Here is a 20,210-nt window from a genome sequence, read left to right on the forward strand (position 1 = left end):
CTGGCATAAAATTCAATGAAAGTGAATAAGGCAACCAGTGCCGATCGGCTCTCCAGGCCCAGAAGTGCTCTTCACATCTAGCAAGACAAAAAGGAGGAAGATTAACAAAAAAGATACAGAATCTAAACCGTTTGGCAATATGTAAGTTTAAATTACATTTCTGCCTTATTATAAAATATAGCAAAAGAATTATATTTAAATGACAAACATATAATAAAGATTCACACTGCTGTGGGAAATTAATCTTCAGTGAATGCACTGGGAACAACAAGGGAATATTAAGTTCAAACTACAAGGGGTATCCAAGAATTGGACGCTTGTTTTCTTGTTGTTGTTTGACAAATGAACTAGGAAAGCATATATCCACATGAGTTTAACCCATTAATTCCAATACTGTTGCAATCATTCAAAACCCTTTGGAATGGCTCTTCTGGAAATGTCCTCAGAACCCATGGGCAAACATGATACCCACATATGGACCTGCTGACGGTGGGTTGAGGTGTGCAGAGGCAGGAAAAATTAATCTGGGCACTAAGTTGTGTAAACGAGGTGAGTCTATGCCTAACAATTGCTTGTTGCCATAAAGCCGTACCTGCATAAACTCATGTATTTTCCCAACAACCCTCTTAAGTATATACTATTACCGTTATTCTCATGTAATAGATGAGGAAAGTAAGGCACAGAGAGATTAAGTAACTCACCCAATGCCACAAAGGCTGCTATGGCAGAGCCAGGATTTGAACCCAGGTAGTCTGAATCACAGACCACATGTGCTTAAGCACACTGCAGTTCTATATATCTCTATTGCAAAATACATACAGTGTCTTAAGAAGGTTGCTACTTAGAGTATCACTGATTTGGATAACAAAGTTTTAGACACCTCTGGGGAAAAGGGCCATGAATGCGGATATGTATGTTATGGTTGGAGAGTGGGTGAAAAGAGCTCTTTCCTCCACAGGGATCCAGTAAGTTCTTGGAATGAGACCCCTTAAGAGGAGGTCATGAATCTAGCCACCATCTCCATTGGTGGGCTTTACATCCTAGTCTTATGAGAGTTAACAGGACCAATCTTACGGATAGATAAGACACACTAAACAGCCAAAACAATCTGGAGAAAGAAGAACAAAGCATTATGCACCCTGATTTCAAACTATATTATAAAGCTTTAGTAATTAATACAGTATGGTATTGGCATAAAAACAGACACATAGATCAATGGGACAGAACAGGGAGTCTAGAAATAAACTGAAGCATGAACAATTAATATACATTAATACAATGAAGGAGCCAAGAATATACAATGGGGGAAAAGACAATTTCTATAATAAACAGTGTTGAGAAAACCGGACATCCACTTGCAAAAAAATGAAGCTGGACCACTATCTTACACCATGAACAAAAATTAATTCAAAATGGATTCAAGACTTGAATGTAAGACCTAAAACCATAAAATTATAAGAAAACATGGGCAGGAAGCTCCTTGACATAGGTTTTGGTGATGATTTTTTGAACCTGACACCAAAAGTTAAAGCAACAAAAGCGAAAATAAACAAGTGGAACTACATCAAACTAAAACGTTTCTGTACAGCAAAGGAAACCATCAACAAAATGAAAAGGTAACCTACTGAATGGTAAAAAGTATTTGCAAATCATGTATCTGCTGAGGGGCTAATATCCAAAATATATAAAGAACTCATACAACTCAATAGCAAAAGAATGAACAATCCTCTTTAAAAAATGGGCCCAAGATCTGAATAAACATTTTTCCAAAGACTTACAGATGGCCAACACGCACATAAAAAGGATGCTCTACATGATCAATCACCAGAGAAACACAAATAAAAGCCCCAATGAGATATCACCTCACACCTGTTAGAATAGCTATTATCAAAAAGACAAAAATAACAACCGTTGGTGAGGATGTGAAGAAAAGGATCCCTTATGCATTGTTGGTGGGAATGTAAATTGGTGTAGTCACTATGGAAAACAGTATGAAGGTCCCTCAAAAAATTAAAAATAGAACTACCACTATGACCCAGCAATTCCATGCCTGGGTATTTATGCGAAGAAAATAAAAACACTAATTTGTGAAGATCCCCCGCATCATGTTTATAGCAGCATTGTTTAAACAGGCTAGATATGGAAACAACCTAAGTGTTCCCTGATGGATGAATGGATACAGAAATTGTAAAACATACATACATACACAGGAATATTAGTCATAAAAAAAGAATGAAACCTGCCATTTGTGACAACACAAATGGACCTCAAGGGCATCAGGCTAAGTGAAGTAAATCAAAGACAAATACTATATGATCTCTCTTATATGTGGAATCTTAAAACAAAAACAAACCAAAAACCCTACTCAGTTCATAGATGTAGAGAAGAGACTGGTGGTTGTCAGAAGGCAGGAGTGAAATGGGTGAACACTTGATTTTTTGTAAAAAAGATATATTTTTTGTGGGGCGCCTGAGTGGTTCAGTCGGTTAAGCCTCTGCCCTCGGCTCAGGTCGTGATCCCAGGGTCCCAGGATTGAGCCCCAAGTCAGGCTCCCTGCTCAGCGGGGAGTCTGCTTCTCCCTCTCTCTCCTGTTCGTTCTCTCTCTCAGATAAATAAATAAATAAATAATCTTTTTTTTTTTTTTTTAAAGATTTATTTTTTGGGAGAGAGAGTTTGCGCTTAACCAACTGAGCCACCCAGGTGCCCCTGATGGTATGGGTTTTTTTTAGGTTAAATAAAAAGAAGGAAAAAAATCAACTAGTTCAACTTCTTCATTTTTACAACAAATAAATTGTTCAGAGATGTTAACTGACTTTCTAAATATTTTTATATATTGTGGGGGGGAGAAATGGGGGAGAATTAAAATAAATGCTGTCTACATGGATTATATTATTTCTCACTAAGGGCTTCTGGTGAAGAGAAACAGGAGAAAGAGGTTGTCCCCCTTGGGCTCTGCTAATTTGGCCCTATGGAGACTTGCACTTCTACCACTTCTAGATGGGTGCAGTCTACCCTTGACATTACTGACTCATATTTTCCTTCTCTTTTTTACTCTCTTCTTTCCTTCTATAAGCATTCCTTTCACTGTCTATCTTCGTCTTTTCTTAAATTCCCTTTATTTCAGAGTCTAAAATGTTGCACCGATGGAGAGAATTTACCAAGATTAGGTTCAAGTTCGGGTTCGTGCTTGAAGAGTTAGAGACAGTTTCTGGTACAGCAACAACTCCACCCTGTGCCACATTCTCCCACCATCATTTTTATGCCTGGAAACACAATAATGTTCTTCATAACAAAGCTTTTCAACCACCAAGTTCATTATCCTCTTTGTAGCTAATTGATCTATATATGTATTTAAATCTTCCAAGTATTATGAGAAAAAAAATATCATGAGAAGCTTGATGATACACACATCAGTATTTTTTTTAGCTATAAGCAACAGGACCAAACTCTTGCTAACTAAAGCATAAAAGCAAGGAAGCAAAGTGAGTAAATGTATTCTAAGGCTGTTGAGCAGCATGCTAAATAACCAGGCCTAGGAAAGCCAGGAAGTTGAGCATTGAGGTGATACATATTGTGGGAATTCCTGTGTTGACTATGTTAGGAGCTGCCATCAGATGAGTCCAGTCTATCTTCCTCCTTGTCCTGTGTGTCTCTGTTCACAGTTGAAGCTTCTAGAAGAGAGAACCTGATCATTTTGGCTTAGCTTGTCTCTGGAGTCCTTTGACTGAAAGCTCACTATAATCAAGTAGGGTGCCAGGACAGCTCCCACAAAGGCATGGATGCTGGGAAGGAAACAGAAACAAAAGAAGTCTCCACATTATAATTACTGGCTATACAACACGCACACATGCCTTTTTTTTTTATTATTATGTTATGTTAGTCACCATACATTACATCATTAGTTTGTGATGTAGTGTTCCATGATTCATTGTTTGCGTACAACACCCGGTGCTCCATGCAGAACGTGAGAGACTATGGACTCTGAGAAGCACACGTGCCTTTCTTTCCACAAACACCATATGAAATTATTTCAAATATAATGCAAATACTAAAAAAAAAACACTAAACAAAAAATGACTCCCCCCTCACCCCACACTGCCTGAACTTCATACCCCATGTTGTCACGTTACTAAATTCCCACTAATGACAATTAGCACAAAATCTTCTATTAAAATACAGTCACCCCTGCAAGGACCTTTCAAACTCAAACTAGAATCTAATGAGGCCTAAGAGGAGTGGGGAGGTGAGGAGGGCCGGAGCGAAGGAGCAGAGCTGGCCCAGTTCCTCTCTCCAGACGTGAATGGGCTGATGTATTGTTTCCAGCAAGCGTGGCCACGTGGAAACTCTCCTTACCTATTCAGAACCAAGGAGTGGACTTCAGGGGTCCCCAGAACTCAGATCCAGGTAATGTCGGACTTTTGCCAAGAGAACCTGAGTAACCCTCCAAGGAAGCAGACAACAAGGGTGGGGGTTGAATGGCGAGACCCAGAAACAAGACACGCACCTGGAGGAGTTTGCAGAGGCAACCCTCTGTTAACTTTAAGGTCCAGCCAAGGGTAGCTTAGGCTGGCAGAAACACCCAGGGCACCCATACCAAATTCCTTCTCCTGTTCCAGACTGCAGTCTGCCAAAAGAGCTCCCAGATTTCCAGTTGGATGTTGGGGAGTATCAGTCTACTTCTGGACTCTTTAGTTATTCCCAGAATCTGTCTTAAAGTCTAGAGCATGTCCTTCCTCTCACTCTGAACCACAAACGGGCTTCACTTCCATTCCACAATCACTCCTGTTCCCCTGTCAGTCCTCCTCTGTGTCCAGGAGGAAAGGAAGAGGACGCGCCCCGGCCCCAAAGTGCTCACCTGGGCACGAGGACCCTGCAGCTTGGCCTCGCTGCCTCCCCTCACTCTTCCATGCGGCCATCCCAATGAGCTGGGGTCCATTTTCCCACTACACTGTCTCTTCTAATCTAACACACATTTTTCTGGCAGTTTGCTCCCTGTGTCCTCCTTGACCCACCTCTCCCTTTACCCCTTTCTCCCTTCTGCAAACGTCTTCACACAAAGTCATTCATACTCCCCGTCTCTGCTTCCCCACCGCCCATTCATATATCGACCCCTGACCCCTCAGGCCACATCCTGACACCCTCCCCTGAATGGCCTCCTCGCATTGTCCTTAAGTACTGAAATTCCACACAGTCCTACTTGGAGCCTCTCTTCTTGAGCTAGATACCGTCTCTCCATAACTGTGTTCCTTCCCTCTCTCGGCCACATTACCCCCCAGAATAATGATGAAAAATAGCCCCAGAAACTTCCATGTCAAGACGCTAAAATACAATGAAGTTGTGTGTGACCCAAGATAAAAGAACAACAACCTCTAATCCTGAAGCTCTTGAAGGCCTCTGTACCTATGGAGTAGTCAGCCCTTTTGCAGAAAGGACCAGTGACGGACTCTACCTCTTAAATGTTAGTGGGCTCTGGGTTTGGTCTGGAAGCAAAAGAAAAGAGGAAGCACATAATAATGTGCAGTGACAGAATTGAAGTCTCTGGACCGGCTTTACTGCCTCTAGGAAATAAAATGTGGGATCCCTAGGAGATACGTGTGAGTATGCATAGGTGGACACCAGTCACCAAGAGAAAACTGGAGTCTCAGGGAGAACACAGGGAATACAGCTTCAGCTCACACTGGCCCAGAGACCTCAAAGGGAAGTATCCTCTGGGGCTTCATCCACCATGGACTAGGCAGCAAGGCTATATACAGGGTTGTGTCCTACGGCCTGCTCCATGAGGGAAGAGGGTAAATCCCAGGGCAAAACATGCCTTAGGAAGTGGGGGAAACAGAGATTTACAGGGAAGGGCTCCATGAAGGAGGAAGGGGCTCTCTTTCTGAAGAGGTAAGAGACAGGGCAGACCCGTAGGCAGGAAAGAAAGGGCAGGAGTAGGCTGCCCCATGAGAGAATTATCTGTGAAGAATGTGACTTATGCTTTTCTCTCAAATTCTGTAAATTGTCTATTTGATTTTAAAAGTTTTTCCCCTATCCTGAGTTCCTAGTGGCCATCTGCAGTCTTCTGTTAGCACTACTGCAGGGTTCAGAGAGCAATGGAGAGCTGGCCTCACCCCCTGCAGGAACAGCAACGTTTCTGAGAGCAGACACAGGGGGTGGGTGGCTCAGAGTGGAGTGGGACAAATAGGGAGGTGCTGGGGGCAGAGAAGCAGTGAGAAAGGAGGGCTGTGAAATGGGCTCCTTTCCCCAAAAGCAGGGGACACGGGTATCTGCAGTGCATACAGTACCATAATCTACAACTGCTGATCCCCAAATCTCCACATCCAGCCTCTGAATCATCTCTCACTTCACATCCCTTCTTTACCTATCCACTGCCACTGTCTGGGGCCCACTTACCCATCCTCCCTGTCTCCACCACAATGTAAACTCTAGCTCTGGCTGGATAGAACCACCACCCAGGCTCTTCCTGCTCATCTCTGGGTTGTTGCTCTTGCTGCCAAGTCTTCCTGGGACTCCTTCCTACTCCATCTACCCCTCATCTGGCCAAGTCCTACTTCTGATCTCGGTCTCTAAGTCATTTCTTATTGAAAACTCTTCCCTGGTGCCCATGACGTAGTGCAGGTGACACTACTATGCAGGCCATGGGAATGGGTCTCAGTGATGATAATGGTTCACCCCCTTGTCCAGGTCGTCTCTCAAGCTTTATGCTCCCTGGGGGCTCAGCTCCTACCGTGCTCAGAACATACTGGAAATTCAACAAATACTGCAGATGGAAAGGATGAATTTGGTTTTTACTTAGTGGAGCAGTCTCATCAGCAGAGGTTTATAGAGCAATCATTTTTAGGTGCAGTGACTATTTAACATGGATGAAACAAAGTGATGCCACCTAATTCTTCAATATACAATTCCTCTCTCAGCTGAGAGACTCTAATATTTTGATAACTTCATTTGGCAAGCATTTCTTTTTAAGGAAGAAACACAAAGTCTACCAAGAAGAAAAGGAAAGGAGAGGAGAGGGAGAGGGGGATGGGAAAGGGAAAGAGGAAAGGGGAGAAGGGTGAGGGGAGAGGGGAGGGAAGGGGAGGGAAGGGGAGGGAAGGAAAGATGTGACTATCCATCACAACTTGGTTTTGGTCATTCTATTCATCTTCCCAAAACACCAAGTTGAGCGAATCCCAGAAGGCTGTCTGTGGTTGCACGGCCACCTGAACCCTACAGTCAGAGAAAAAGCACATAATGGCTTTTAAAACAATTCAGTCTTCAGCAAGAAAATAACATTCCATCAGCTAACTAATGCTACTTACTGTTTGCAGGTTATTCTACTTCTTGGTAAAAACTACGTTTATGATGTACATATCTTCACTTTTTCTTTTTTTGTCTTAACCAATGAAACCCTCTTTCCACTCTCCGAGCGCTGACAGGTGTTCATAAATTTCTCAGCCATACGTCTGACTTTGAGCAACAAGGAAAAGGTTCTTTATGCTCAAAAGAGAGTGTGCGCCTTTGAGATAAACAGACAAAAAAAGCTGGTGAGCACTGCCCAGACCATCGGTGGGGGGAGGTGAAGGGGAATAAAAAAAACATCCCCCCGGCTAAGCATTGTCTATGACCAAGCACAACTTCCTTCTGCCAGGCCTCCTTTGCCTCCGCCCTCCCGGGGACAGAGCTGCCACAGCAGCTCTGATAAAGTCACTGCCCAGCTGGAAACCTTCAAAGGCTCTTCACTCACCACCAGATAAACTCCAAACCCTCACTCTAACTGCCCACCCTATTCCTCACACTCCTGGTCATGAACCGCTGCTTCCACCTTAATCTCCCTCTTCCACTGCCTGGACTCTCCCTCCCTGGGCTCTGAGCTCAGCTCGTTTTCCCTGAGCTAGCCCATGAGCCTGCCTACTGTGAACTCCCAGGGAGGCTCATCAGCGTCCCTCCACACTCAGAACCTCCTACTCCACATTGTAGCTACCCTGTTCATATGTGGTATCACCACATAGGAAAGTGGGCATTTAAACATTTTCCATCTTATAGATGAAGATGGTTTCAGAGAAATAAAACATTTGTGAAGGTGCATAGTTGCCAGGAGAAGAACCAGCCAGACCCAACGCTTGCATGTCCACCATCTCTGTGTGTCCTGGTGTGCCCTCACGACTCCAGGAGACCATCTTCTGGAGAGAACAAGACATCAGCACTGATGAGTGCCAGGACAGGGAGGAGAGGGAGAAGGTGTGACCCCAAGGTGGACAGAGGGCTCCAGCGGGGCACTGAGGGACCCCAAGGGAAGGAACAAACAATAACAAGGATGGATTTTCCCCATACTGGTTTTTACTTGAGTTAGTCTAATATCTTAAGCCAATACATGAATATTCAACATTAGAAGACAGTTTGGGCCTAACAACTGCTCCACCCCAAACACAGGAAAGTTGCTCAAAACTGGATAAAGAAACAACAGAGACACAGACTGTACTGTCACTTCACACATCACAAACCCACAGAAGGGCAGGACAGGGACAAAATTAACTGCCAAATCCATCCATAATCCACTCACCCCATTTTGGCCTAAAGGTCCCAGCACCTCAACCATCTAAACAGTGTTTGCACTATTCACATGCAACCACATGGCTAAGTTTCAGTTGTTTTTGCCCCCCCTGCTCATGTCCACCCTCTGTGAATATGCCACAGACACATGAAATAAAGACTACAGGCAGGCACAGAGGAGGCCTGGGTCCAGCAGCAGAAGCGTCATCCCAGACAACCTGTCTCTGAGGCCAGACCTGTCTCCACATCAAGGCCTGGGCAGACTCCAAGGGACTTCCCAACACAACTCCAAGGGCTTCCAGCATGGTAAGGAGGCCATGGAGGGAAACAGGCAGCCTGCTCCAGCACTGTCACCTAGATTCTCTCTTTAGCTACCAGTCGTATGGGTTGAGGTCACGACTATTATTTTACAGGGAAAAAAGTTGGGGTCCAGATTAAGTAACTTGCCCAGATCTCACCCCTAACAAATGGTAGGACTTAGATCAAAATTCAGACCTTATGAGTCGAAGCCCATCCGCTCCTATTGTTACTGCATCCTCAGCACAGAATACTGACCCTGTGCATGAAGGATGATCTATATGCTTACAAGAGGTATTCTCCAGAATCTTCATGCTCTGGGTCCAAAAGAACCTCCTCTTGCACTAGGAACTAGTTGCCCAATGTCTAAGCATTGAAGGGAGCACCAGGAGTCAGGAGCAAATCAGAAACATGAGGTAGGCAGATCTTTCTTCTATTCTAGAACATTAGCCAGCATATCTAAGGAAAGGGAACTTTTCTTGTTCATTTTATGCTTTTAAAAGGAAAAAAAAGATTTTGTGAGAAACAAGATTTGCACTGAAAATATACCAGCTAGACTGTTGAACAATATAGGGCCTGCATGGGGCTACAAACAGAAGAAACACAGGAATTCCTGTGCTTCCGCACTTGCTTACTTGCAGACCCCTAAAAGGCCATCACAGTGACAAGACACACTCCTGTGTGGTCTAACTAAGCCTAGAATTAGAGAAGGAAAACAAGGCTGTAAGCCCATATAGTGGACGCCACAGTTTACAGATACACTATGATGTTATTATTATTATGTCCAAAACAATATCCTTATAGGCCAAGTTTTCTTAAACACACATCTATAAAATGCATCTCTCCACGAACTAAACCACCTCTCCAAGAGCAGCATCTGGATCATAGGTCTCTGTGGACGCTGATGAGCTGGAAGGGAAACACTTCCTGACAAAGGCTGGCCCTGACCATATTCCAGGCACAGTCCCGTCGTTTGTGCTGAGGTTACAGGTTCTCATCTCAGCCACTCATCTTACCAGGGGTGCTACCTTCACTCAGCCTGTGCCTGTCTTTCCTCATCTGTCAAAAGCACTTCATAAGAGCAACTCTTTTATAGAATTGTTTTGAGGCTTGAATAAGATTACACATATAAAGTGCTTAGAACATGGCTTGGCACCTACTAATACTCAGTTACTATCATTGACTCACTCTCCATAACCCTCTTCCTGAGGAAGCAGGGATAAGGAACCCTACGCTTATATTCATGGCATACTTAGTCAAGACTGGATGAGAGGAGAAAGCAATCAGGGAAGGTCAAGGCTGATTGCTTCACAGACAGGAAAAGGGGCTGATAGCTTAAATGGTGAAGGCAACTCACAGTAGGAGCAGTGAGCAGGGTGTGCACGACCAGTGTGGTTCATACGCTCCCACCTGGAAAATGGTACTCCCTGATACAAGCATCGGCCTGGGTACAGGCTATCAGAGGATCATCTCCATAAAGAGAGCTAGAATGGGAAGATGCAGGCTATACCTAGAGCCAGGTACACAGAGCAGCCAAAATTCCAAGTACAAGCAAGGAAAATGGGTCTAAGAGTCCTAGGCCAAAGACAAACTCAGGAGACTCAGAGATACAGAGCACTGGCCGCTGCCAGTTGGTGAGAGGCAGAGGCAAGGACCAGAAAGAACTCAAATAATGTTACACAAGGAGATGCATGTGGCAAGAGGGGCCGGAGGTCCTAAACAAGCAACAGGGAAGTGTGCCTGTACCAACACCTCTTTTTGAGTGACAGTTGCCTTTTGTCTATGCCATTTCTGGAGTGGGGGCTTCTGCCCCTGGTCAGTCTAGATGCTCCTGAGGTGGTCACAGCACAGTCTCTCACCAGTTACTAGGCACCATCTCTTTTGCCAGATAGGCTATGATGTTATCATATGATGACATATCATATGATGCATGAGGCCATGCATCAGTTCAAGTCACAACAGAACCGACGGTGACAAAGGGAGATCCCAAGAAACCACAAGGTTCTAGCCCCACAACCCGTGCTTTCCATGGAGAGTAGTCTTCCAGAATCTCCTGGCTTAATCTCATCCAAGGAGAACCACCTTCCAGGGCATGCCAGCCAAGAAGTCATCCAGGATGCCTCTCTATGCTGAGCACCAACACAGTCCTGGTGCCCCCAAACATCTTTACAAATAACAAGAGTTGGGAGAAACTGCATTTATCTTACCTCTTTGCATAAACACTGCAGGCAGTTGGAAGCCACGTTATAGTCAGTGTTCTGCACAGGAAATGAGTCCCAAGTAGTAACAGATCATTGTTAAAATGCCTTCTAGGGAATGGAGTTGCTTACCTGTAGGGCCTTGCTTTGCTGTATGGGATCCACGTGCTTACAGCCGGCAGCCCAGAGGCTGTGTGGGGTACCGGCAGGCCACCCAAACGCAAACCCTCCTGCAATGTGCACTGAACCAACATTCAAGGAATATCAGCTGACCAGCACGCCCAACTGTGGGTGCACCCACTTTGCCCCAAATCTGCCCTTAAGCCAAAGAGACCCTTGCTCTTCCTCCCACACACGACTATTCCCACCTTCCCACACATCTTTCTGCTTCTTTGCCTCTCCATCAAGGCCCTGCTCAAATCTGAGCTCTTCTGATAAGCTCAACAGGATTGGTTCTTCTTTTTCTTTAAGTGTTTATTTTGATTGTGGGCAAATATATATAATATAAAAGTTACCATTTTAACCATTTTTAGGTGTACAGCTCTGTGGCATTAAGTACATTCACGTGGCTGTGCAACCATCACTGCTACGGTTCATTCTTCTTTCATGCCTATAACCTTCTAAAAGCAGAAGGACATAAGAGCTGGTGAGGTTAAGAGGCAGACATGTAAAAGTCTTTATCTGCCAAGTTAGAAAATGGACAACACTAGCTGACAAATACTACGTGAGTTCAGTTTCAAGCTTCAAATTCCTGTCTCTCTCTCTCTCTCTCTCTCTCTCTCTCTCTCTCCCTATGTTCTTCACGCCCTGCTTTGACTTCTAAAGGAAAAGGCCTGTTCCTCTCTGCTTCCCCGCATGCTCAGGATCCAGCTCCAGCACAGACAGACCTGTGTTTCAACTCTGGTACTGCAACTTGCTAGACAACAGGGCTTCAAGTAGGCCTACTTTGGGCCTGTGTTGTTCCCTTACCAATAAACCTGGGAAAATATGTGTTACCACCCAGGGCTGTTGCGAGGACTGAATGAGACTGCATATGCGAAAGCACCTGGCAGAGGAGACAATTAATCTTCACTCCTTATGTCAGCTCTGTGAAATACTGTATCTGCTATCAGGGATAACTAATTCCAAAGGACAAGGAAAAGACTCTTAATTTTCTGAAATTTCACCACAAAAGAAAAACAATAAATTTAAATGATAAGACAGCTTGGTTTCCCATCTTACTTCTGATATGAAGGAGCCCTGAGCCCAGATGCTACCTACAGGTATGCAGGACCATGCACAGTCATCCTGAATCTGGAACCAAGAAGTGTCTTCCTCACACTGCTCTGGAAACGGTCTAAAATAACAAAGTCTGCTGAGAGGAAAAAATGTCCATGTTACCATATTCACTGTTGTTGGTTAAAATTTTTTAATAGAACCATAAAACATCCACCCAGATGTCAGGCATGTTTATTTCTGAATCCCCCTCTGAGTTTTCATATTTGAACATAATGTCCTGAAAGAAGTACATGCAGAGCTGTTACTCCAACTTGGACCCTTCAAGGCACACACCCATGGCCTGTGATGACTTCACAGAGTTGCTGCCCTGAAGGCCTCTAGAGAGAAACCATCACCCGGGGCTGTCTCTGAGCAAGGCAGGTAGAGTGACTTGAGTGTAGAGACAGAAACCATATGGGACGGAATATAAATGAGGGAGAGAGGAAACCATATGCTGGAGATTTCCATGAGCAGAGAGGCCAGGGGTCTGAGCAAAAGTTCACAGCCTCTCTAGACCATGCTTCCAGCTCCACAACAGCATTGATGCATCTGCCCTGCACCGGACATCTAGATCGTGAGCTCTAGGGAGAGGGATCGATATCAATCTGCTCTGAACCCCTCACAGATATGGCGTGAGCTCCCATCAAACATTTGCTAAATGAACCCCTGGTTTTTCTAAGGCCTTTACTTATAGTTAACCTCTTGAAATTGGTGATGGGAGAAGAAAACCATTTATTGAGCACCAACTATCCACTAGGCTCTATATTTGATACTTTACATATGTTACTTCATTTAACCTTTACTAAAATCCTACTGAGTAGTTATTATAATCTCCATTTTAGTGTTGTAAAAGGTATGCCTCAGAATGGTTAGCTAACTCATCAACATCCACTGAGCAGGAATTTGGGGGAAAGTACTACCCAGGACTGGCTGCTTTTTTTGGAAGCCATGCCTTCTCTGACCTCTGAGGTCATCCTGCAATGGTAAGCATAAGAAAGTCAAAACAAAGGATTCTGAAACCTCTGCACACCAATACAGCAAGAATCTGGGACCCAAGAAAGAAATTCAAGAGGTCACATGTTGAAGCAGTCACCTGCTTTCTGCACAAGTCTTTGATTTCTCTAGAGCTAAACCACTCCTTTCAAGGGTAACATAAACATCCAAGTTTCAGATGTATCATGGACAAAAGCCAACACTTTTCAAAGAACCTAATGAGATTTGTAGGTCATTTTTGACCCTGGATATTCAAGAACAAGGAATTCATCTTAAACCAGTGCTAATTACTTAAAACCAACATTCAAACCAGTCTTGACTTTTGTGTGTTTATACTAAAATCCAGCAAAGAGTAACCACCATCACTTTGAATCACCCTTTAGGATGCTCTGCTCATAAATTTAAAAAGCTAGGAAATGGAAGCCTTCAGCAAAATAAAAGTATACATCAGATTAAACAGTAATTTCAATGTTTTTGACTTTATAATTTCTATAATATTTGTTTTGATGTTAAAGCTATTTAAAAGCTATCAAAGTAAGGAGTTAATAACTATATTTATGTTGTACATATTTAAGTAACCTAAAATAAATACAATTTCAAGCAACATTGAAATTATTTCTTGTCCTTATTTAAAATGGGTATATACACTCCTCAGACATTAGGCTACCATAAAGTCTCTAAAAAAGAAGATGATCACATCTGTCACAGTATGAAAACTCTAGAAACAGTACAGAATAGTTTAGAGGGAAGAAAATGGAGATACTCTCAGGACTTATTAAAAAACAACTTGAATTATGTATTATTTACACATAGAAAAAATGTTATTAAATAAGGGTTAGGTTTGTAACTGAGGAGCAGATGCCAAGCTAAACAGGGCAATGTAAAAACCAAGCATATACACCACAGTATGTTCTGACAGCTCTCTTAGTAAATCTAACTTCTCTCAAGCCAGAGCATTCAAGATTTTTCAAAAAGCTATTATTATCAAGCATTTCTACAGCTATTAAATTGCAAGTAGGAAGATCATCTGGGCTTCTCCCATGCACATCACAAAAGATTTCATGGAACTAATATAGACCCTGAGGTCAGAGAAAAATGGTAGAAGGATAAAGTCTAAGGGAGATGAAAAAATTTAGTAAAGCATTGAGATATTTAAAAATGTAAAAAAAAAAAAAAAAAACAGTGGTCCAGTTTATCTAGAACTTGTTACACCAAGAGAATAAAGGAAGAAAACACCAGGGAACTTTGAACTACAGGCTGAGGACTCTAGACCCTTTTTAGGAAGCAAGAAGAAGTCTTGAAAAGTTTGGGGGCAAGAGAAGGTATAATTAAAGCTGCACTTTAAAGACTGGCAGAACTAGAAAAGGGGGAGAATGGAGGCAGGAAGACAGACTGCCTCATTACCTTTTTTCCATCTGCAGCATTTTACACATGTCTGGCAAGAGTTCTGTAAACATGGACTCAATAAAAGCTGCCCCAATAGGGGACCGCTTCACTAGCACCAGAGGAGAGCGACATCTGAACTACAGCCAGAAGGAAGGCAACATCACAGACTGGCAACATGTGCTGTCCTCTATGTTTTCCTTTCTAAAAAGCCCTCAAGGTCTTGTCATTTGGGAAAGGCTGCCCATCATCTGCCCATTTGGGACCTTCATACTGCAAGTCTCGTATTAAAGACTTTGAAAAGTTCTATAGTTAAGAAAAGAATTTAATTTCTTCTTCCAGAATTTGGCCATGAATCCACCCCCCTCCACCACCACCCCTCTAATTGAGAAACAACTCTTCTAAAACAAGCATCCTCCAGGCAGATCTGGAAAGTGTGGACTAAGGTCATCCATGGTCAGCACACGGGCACAACCTCAAAGGAATCAGTAATAAGCTGAAAGTCTGGTCAGGATCCTTCAGGGCTGTTCAGAGTCCTGGGAACAGTGTAGCTCCATTCAAGCCTCCAAGTAAAGCCACATCCACCCCACACAGAGTCCCAGTGCTCTACCTAGCGTGAAAGAATTCCATGGGAGAAAAATAAGCATCCCGACAATTCAATTTAAGTGCTTCTTCCTTTTTGGTCATTAGTGGCTAAGAAAACCCAATCACCTAAATCCATAAAATAGCTCTCTTTCAGACACCTGAACACTATTAAATCAACTCTCATCTTTCTCCTTTATGAGTGAAATAACCTTAATGTATTTAACAACTAGGTCTGATTATCCTTTTCACAAGAAAGACTTATAAATTCTACAGGAATTTGGTTCACTTACTTAGTCATCCAAGGACATACATTTCTTCCAACACAGAATGAAATGATTCTAAAAGCCTAAGAAATTTAATTATACAAAACAGTATTTAAGGGTGGCATTGGAGGTGGGGAGGAGGCAGAATCTGAAACCAGCATCTTCTTCAGGATATAATAGTGATAACCCAGGCAGGATGCTTCTCCATCACTATTAGGATGCTTCAACGAAGAGCTGACTGAGCCAGCCTGGAAGGATTCCCATTTCTTTATGCCCAGAGGCACTGAGGTACTGTTTTTACAAGAGTCTGATCTTGCTGGAGTCTGTCCATCTACATTATTGCTTCCATGAACTAAAGCCAAGCAGAAAGACTGCCCAAAAGAACAAAAACACTGAACCTAGGATACTTGAGTTTTCACTTGCCCAAATGAAATATCAGCATCATTGTCCTAACTCGTGGCACTCAGGGAGCCTTACAACATCATGCTGCAAAGAGCTCCATAAAGGTGCATTACTCTCATGACACCCTGTAGTGCAGGCAGGGCTGGGGCATCTCCCAGCTGAATGGCAGGGACTGGCCACAGCAACTATGAGCAGACAACTGGAGAAAAACTGAGCTCAGCACAGTCTTAGAAGCTAGGCCCACCCAATTCCTTTGAAAATTCAATCATAAACCTTAATAAAGCTCACATCTTTGGACTCCATAATTCTGATTCTGGGAACTTAACCTAAGAAAATGGCCCAATACATAGAAGAGCTTTTTGCACAACGGTGTTCATCAAAGCATTATTTATAAGGGCAAAAGCTGTCAAAAACTGCAATGTCTAATAATAAGAGCACAATTTAAAGAGTCAAGTACACATACATAAAAGAATACTATGTAGCAATTTTAAAACATATATATAAAGAAAATACTGGGGTGCCTGGGTGGCTCAGTTGGTTGAGTGTCCGACTCTTGATTTCAGCTTGGGTTGTGATCTCCAGGTCATGAGATTGAGCCCTGAGTCAGGTTCTGCGCTCAGTCGGGGGGGAGGGGGACGGTCTGGTTGGGATTCTGCCTCTCCCCACCCATGCATGCTCTCTAAATTAATTAATTAATTAAATAAAATCTTTTTGAAAAAATGTTCATAATGTAATGTTAAAGGGGAATGATCAATGAAAGACGATGGACTCTGAAAAACAAACTGAGGGTTCTGGAGGGGAGGAGGGCGGGAGGATGGGTTAGCCTGGTGATGGGTATTAAAGAGGGCACGTACTGCATAGAGCACTGGGTGTTATACGCAAATAATGAATCATGGAACACTACATCACAAACTAATGATGTAATGTATGGTGATTAACATAACATAATTAAAAAAAAGAAAGAAAGCTGTCATCGAGTAAAAAAAAAAGGGGAGGGAATGATCAGGTGATAAAACTGAATACATACTACAAACAGTTCCACCGGAAGAAATTTATGCAGGAAAGAAAAGACTGAAAAGACATAAGCTAGATGTTAACAGTGGAAAGCTTCATATGGCAAGACTGTGTGTATGGGTAATTATTTGTCTAACTGTAATTTTTCTGTGCTTTCCAAATTTGCCTACAATGAACAGATATACTTGTAAAAGAGAAAATTAAGGTTTTTTGTTATAAAATAGTATCTAAATGATTAAAATCATTTCTAAATTATATGTGCTGAGGGGTGCCTGGGTGACTCAGTCGGTTAATCGTCTACCTTCAGCTCAGGTAATGATCCCAGGGTCCTGGAATTGAGCCCTGCATCAGGCTCCCTGGCAGGGAGCCTATTTCTCCCTCTCCCTCTGCCACTCCCTCTGCTTGTGCTCTCTCTCTCTCTCTCCCTTTTCAATAAATAAATAAAATCTTTAAAAAAAATAAATTATATGTGCTGAGAAAATTTAAAACAATGTATAAAGTCCTGTATATGAGGAATAGCTAAGAAAATCATAATTAGGAGGAGGAAATTGCAGTATGTATCCATGTATGTACACCTACATTCACACACGAAATAAGATGTAAGAGGGGACTTTGAAAAACACAGGCAAACCAGCACTGGCATGGTGAGGAAGCGGCTTCCAAGCTCCCACCAGCCATCACAATAACTGCATGCACTCCAAAACAAGCAGTGGGCTTGCCATGCAAACACAGTTTCACACTGGTCTCCCAGGCCTCCCTCCCAGCCAGACTGCAGCCCCTAAGCCCTTCTTTACTAGGAATCCTGAGTCCCCCAGGCCCCCATCAGCAAGGGAATTGAAACATAAAACATAAACTGACAAATCTTTTTAAGTGGAGGTATGGCTAACTATATAATGATTTTTGTCATGCTCTAAAACAAGATTTAAAGCCAAGGAAAAATGCCTTAACCCCTTCACCATTTTAAATATCTAAGGCAAGACTCTTTTCCACTGGCCTGGAGAATCCACAAAATCAGTGCATCTTCAATTCCAGAAACTAAGACATTAGCACCTTTCGTTGCCCTGGGATAAGAAAAGACAAAAGTCGGGCTACTGGGTGGTTCAGTGGGTTAAAGCAACTGCCTTCAGCTCAGGTCATGATCCGGGGGTCCTGGGATCGAGTCCCGCATTGGGCTCCCTACTCGGGGGGCAAGGAGTCTGCTTCTCCCTCTGCCCCTCCCCCCCCTTGTGCTCACTTTCTCTCTCTCCCTCTCAAAAATAAATAAATTAATTAATTAAAAAGAAAAGACTAAAGTCAAGAAACATAAGAAGAGCAAACCAATTAAGGGGGTGGGCACCAGCCTCCGACTCACCTCTAAGACTACACAGCTTTACCCCACTACTTGGGCAGGGACAGAGGATCGTCCCTTTCATTCTACATCATAAGTAACTGACCAACTATATGGGGAAAGAAAGATGAGAAGAGCAGGCAAAGAATAAAAAATGATGAGCCCAGTCCACAGGGACCCACTTCCAGAGAAGGCTAAGTACATGCATCTCCTTTATTCTACCACTGATTATTTCCCTAGAGATACCGGGAAGCTAAAACCATTGTCCTACAGGTTCTCGTGGGCCCAGCTCTTATAGCTAATATTCAATAATTGACAGCTTCTTTAAGAATGCACAGATTAGGGGCACCCGGGTGGCTCAGTCAGTTAAGCATCCAACTCTTGGTTTCGGCTCAGGTCATGATCTCGCTGTTGTGGGATGGAGCCCCGCGTTGGGCTCTGCGCTCAGCATGGAGTCTGCTTCAGATTCTCACTCCCTCTCCTGCCCACTGTCTCTCTCTCTCTCTCTCTCAAATAAATAAAAAAATAATATCTTAAAAAAAAAAAGGATGTGAGATTAGTTAATTCAATCACTTCTGTTGAGGAAATGGGACAAGTCAGTTCCTTTTTTCAGGAACTGACTCTCCCAACCTACCCTCTCCTCTAACTTTCATATGTACTAGGCACCTGGGAATCTTATTAGGATATAGGTCCTGGTTTAGCAGGGCCAGGTGATACAAAGGTTAATTAAATTCCAATCTCTGATGGGGAGACCCAGGCAGCGGTAAGGCTCCCTGGGTGACCTTCATGTGCAGCTGAGGTTGCACACACAGTGCTAGAAGATTTGGAAAGGCTACCAGCTCAGTCCAACTGCTGGCTTTGCTGAGTGGACCCCTGCACCAATAATACCAGCACACTAACAATGCCTTGGAGTTGTTGTGAAGACAGACAGAATTAAGGCAGATAAGGCACATGGTAAGTTCTCTAAAACACTAGATATTATTTTATTACTGCTACCGATATGATTATTATTCAGGTAGGCCGATGCAAGTAGGAGGAGGCCAAATTTGTAAGGAAACAGAGTTCTTGGGTAAACTATAAGTTTAAAGAAGTTAAGAAAATATGAGCTGGGGAGGAGCCTTGAGAGCGTGGCTAAGAGCAAATGCGTGAGGAAGTGACCAGGGTCCTGTGCATAGCCCACAACCAGGGTAACAGTCATAATTATAGCTGCCTTTTTCTTGGGCCTTAATGTTTCAGGCACTGTCCTAACTACTGTGAATTCTCCAGGCAGAACCCAGGGGTTTCCATTACTCAGAGTCTCAAGGCCCTAGGCACAAGCCAGCCTGGGATCCTGACAGGGGTGGCGAGCATGCTTCCTTTCTCCTCAGAGCAGAGGAGCTACAGAGCAACCCAATAAGCGGTGAGGACTGGACACAACTGCATTAAGTGTGAACCATGGCAGACCAATGCCAGGCTCAGGAGAGACTGTGTCTAGAATCCAGTGGGGCACCCCTGTCACCTCCACTCCCTGGTCAGGCCCCTCTCAAGGGCTGACTGCCCAAGAAGGCACTGGCAAATAAGGCAGGAGTCTCAGGAGCCAGGCAGGAGGAGGCAACAACTACAGGAGTTTCCACCTCCTGGGAAGGCGGACAAGGCTAGTCTACATTTTGAATCACATGCTGCTCTTTACTCTAGTGCTTTTTGTTCCTTCTTCCTCTCAGAATCGCCTTAAAAGCTTCTTTCCATGCATCTCCTAGGTGCCCTTCCTCCCCAGCTGTCTCCCAGGGAGAGGGGAAGAAGAGTTTGAAGGCCTGGCCACTTCACAGAGATGCTTCGTGTCACAGCCCTGTATGCCACCCTCCACGCAGAAGAGTGGCAGTGACATCCCATGAAGGAGCAGCTCATGAGACTGAAACAGCTGAAGTGTACTCATTAAGGGAGGCCAGGAGGGCAGGGTTTCCAGTCAGCCCAGCTGGAAGT

The 20,210-nt window shown here is 43.6% G+C and overlaps 1 protein-coding gene across 25 annotated transcripts in view; it reads right to left on the reverse strand.

Annotated features, from left to right (window-relative positions):
- Positions 1-20,210, reverse strand: part of LDLRAD4 (low density lipoprotein receptor class A domain containing 4) — a 450,420-nt gene that overhangs the window by 264,221 nt on the left and 165,989 nt on the right. Inside the window, exon 1 of one of the 25 annotated variants that reach the window (XM_025865203.2) lies at positions 7,302-7,445. The exons of the other annotated variants lie outside the window; for them this stretch is intronic. The gene's annotated coding sequence lies outside the window, so the exon portion shown is untranslated. Of the gene's footprint in view, positions 1-7,301; positions 7,446-20,210 lie in introns of those variants that run through there. 25 annotated transcript variants of the gene reach the window in all.

This window comes from Callorhinus ursinus, unplaced genomic scaffold, assembly GCF_003265705.2.
Source record: "Callorhinus ursinus isolate GAN/ISIS: 27379988/994484 unplaced genomic scaffold, GSC_fseal_2.0 scaffold86, whole genome shotgun sequence".
Lineage (NCBI taxonomy): Eukaryota > Metazoa > Chordata > Mammalia > Carnivora > Otariidae > Callorhinus > Callorhinus ursinus.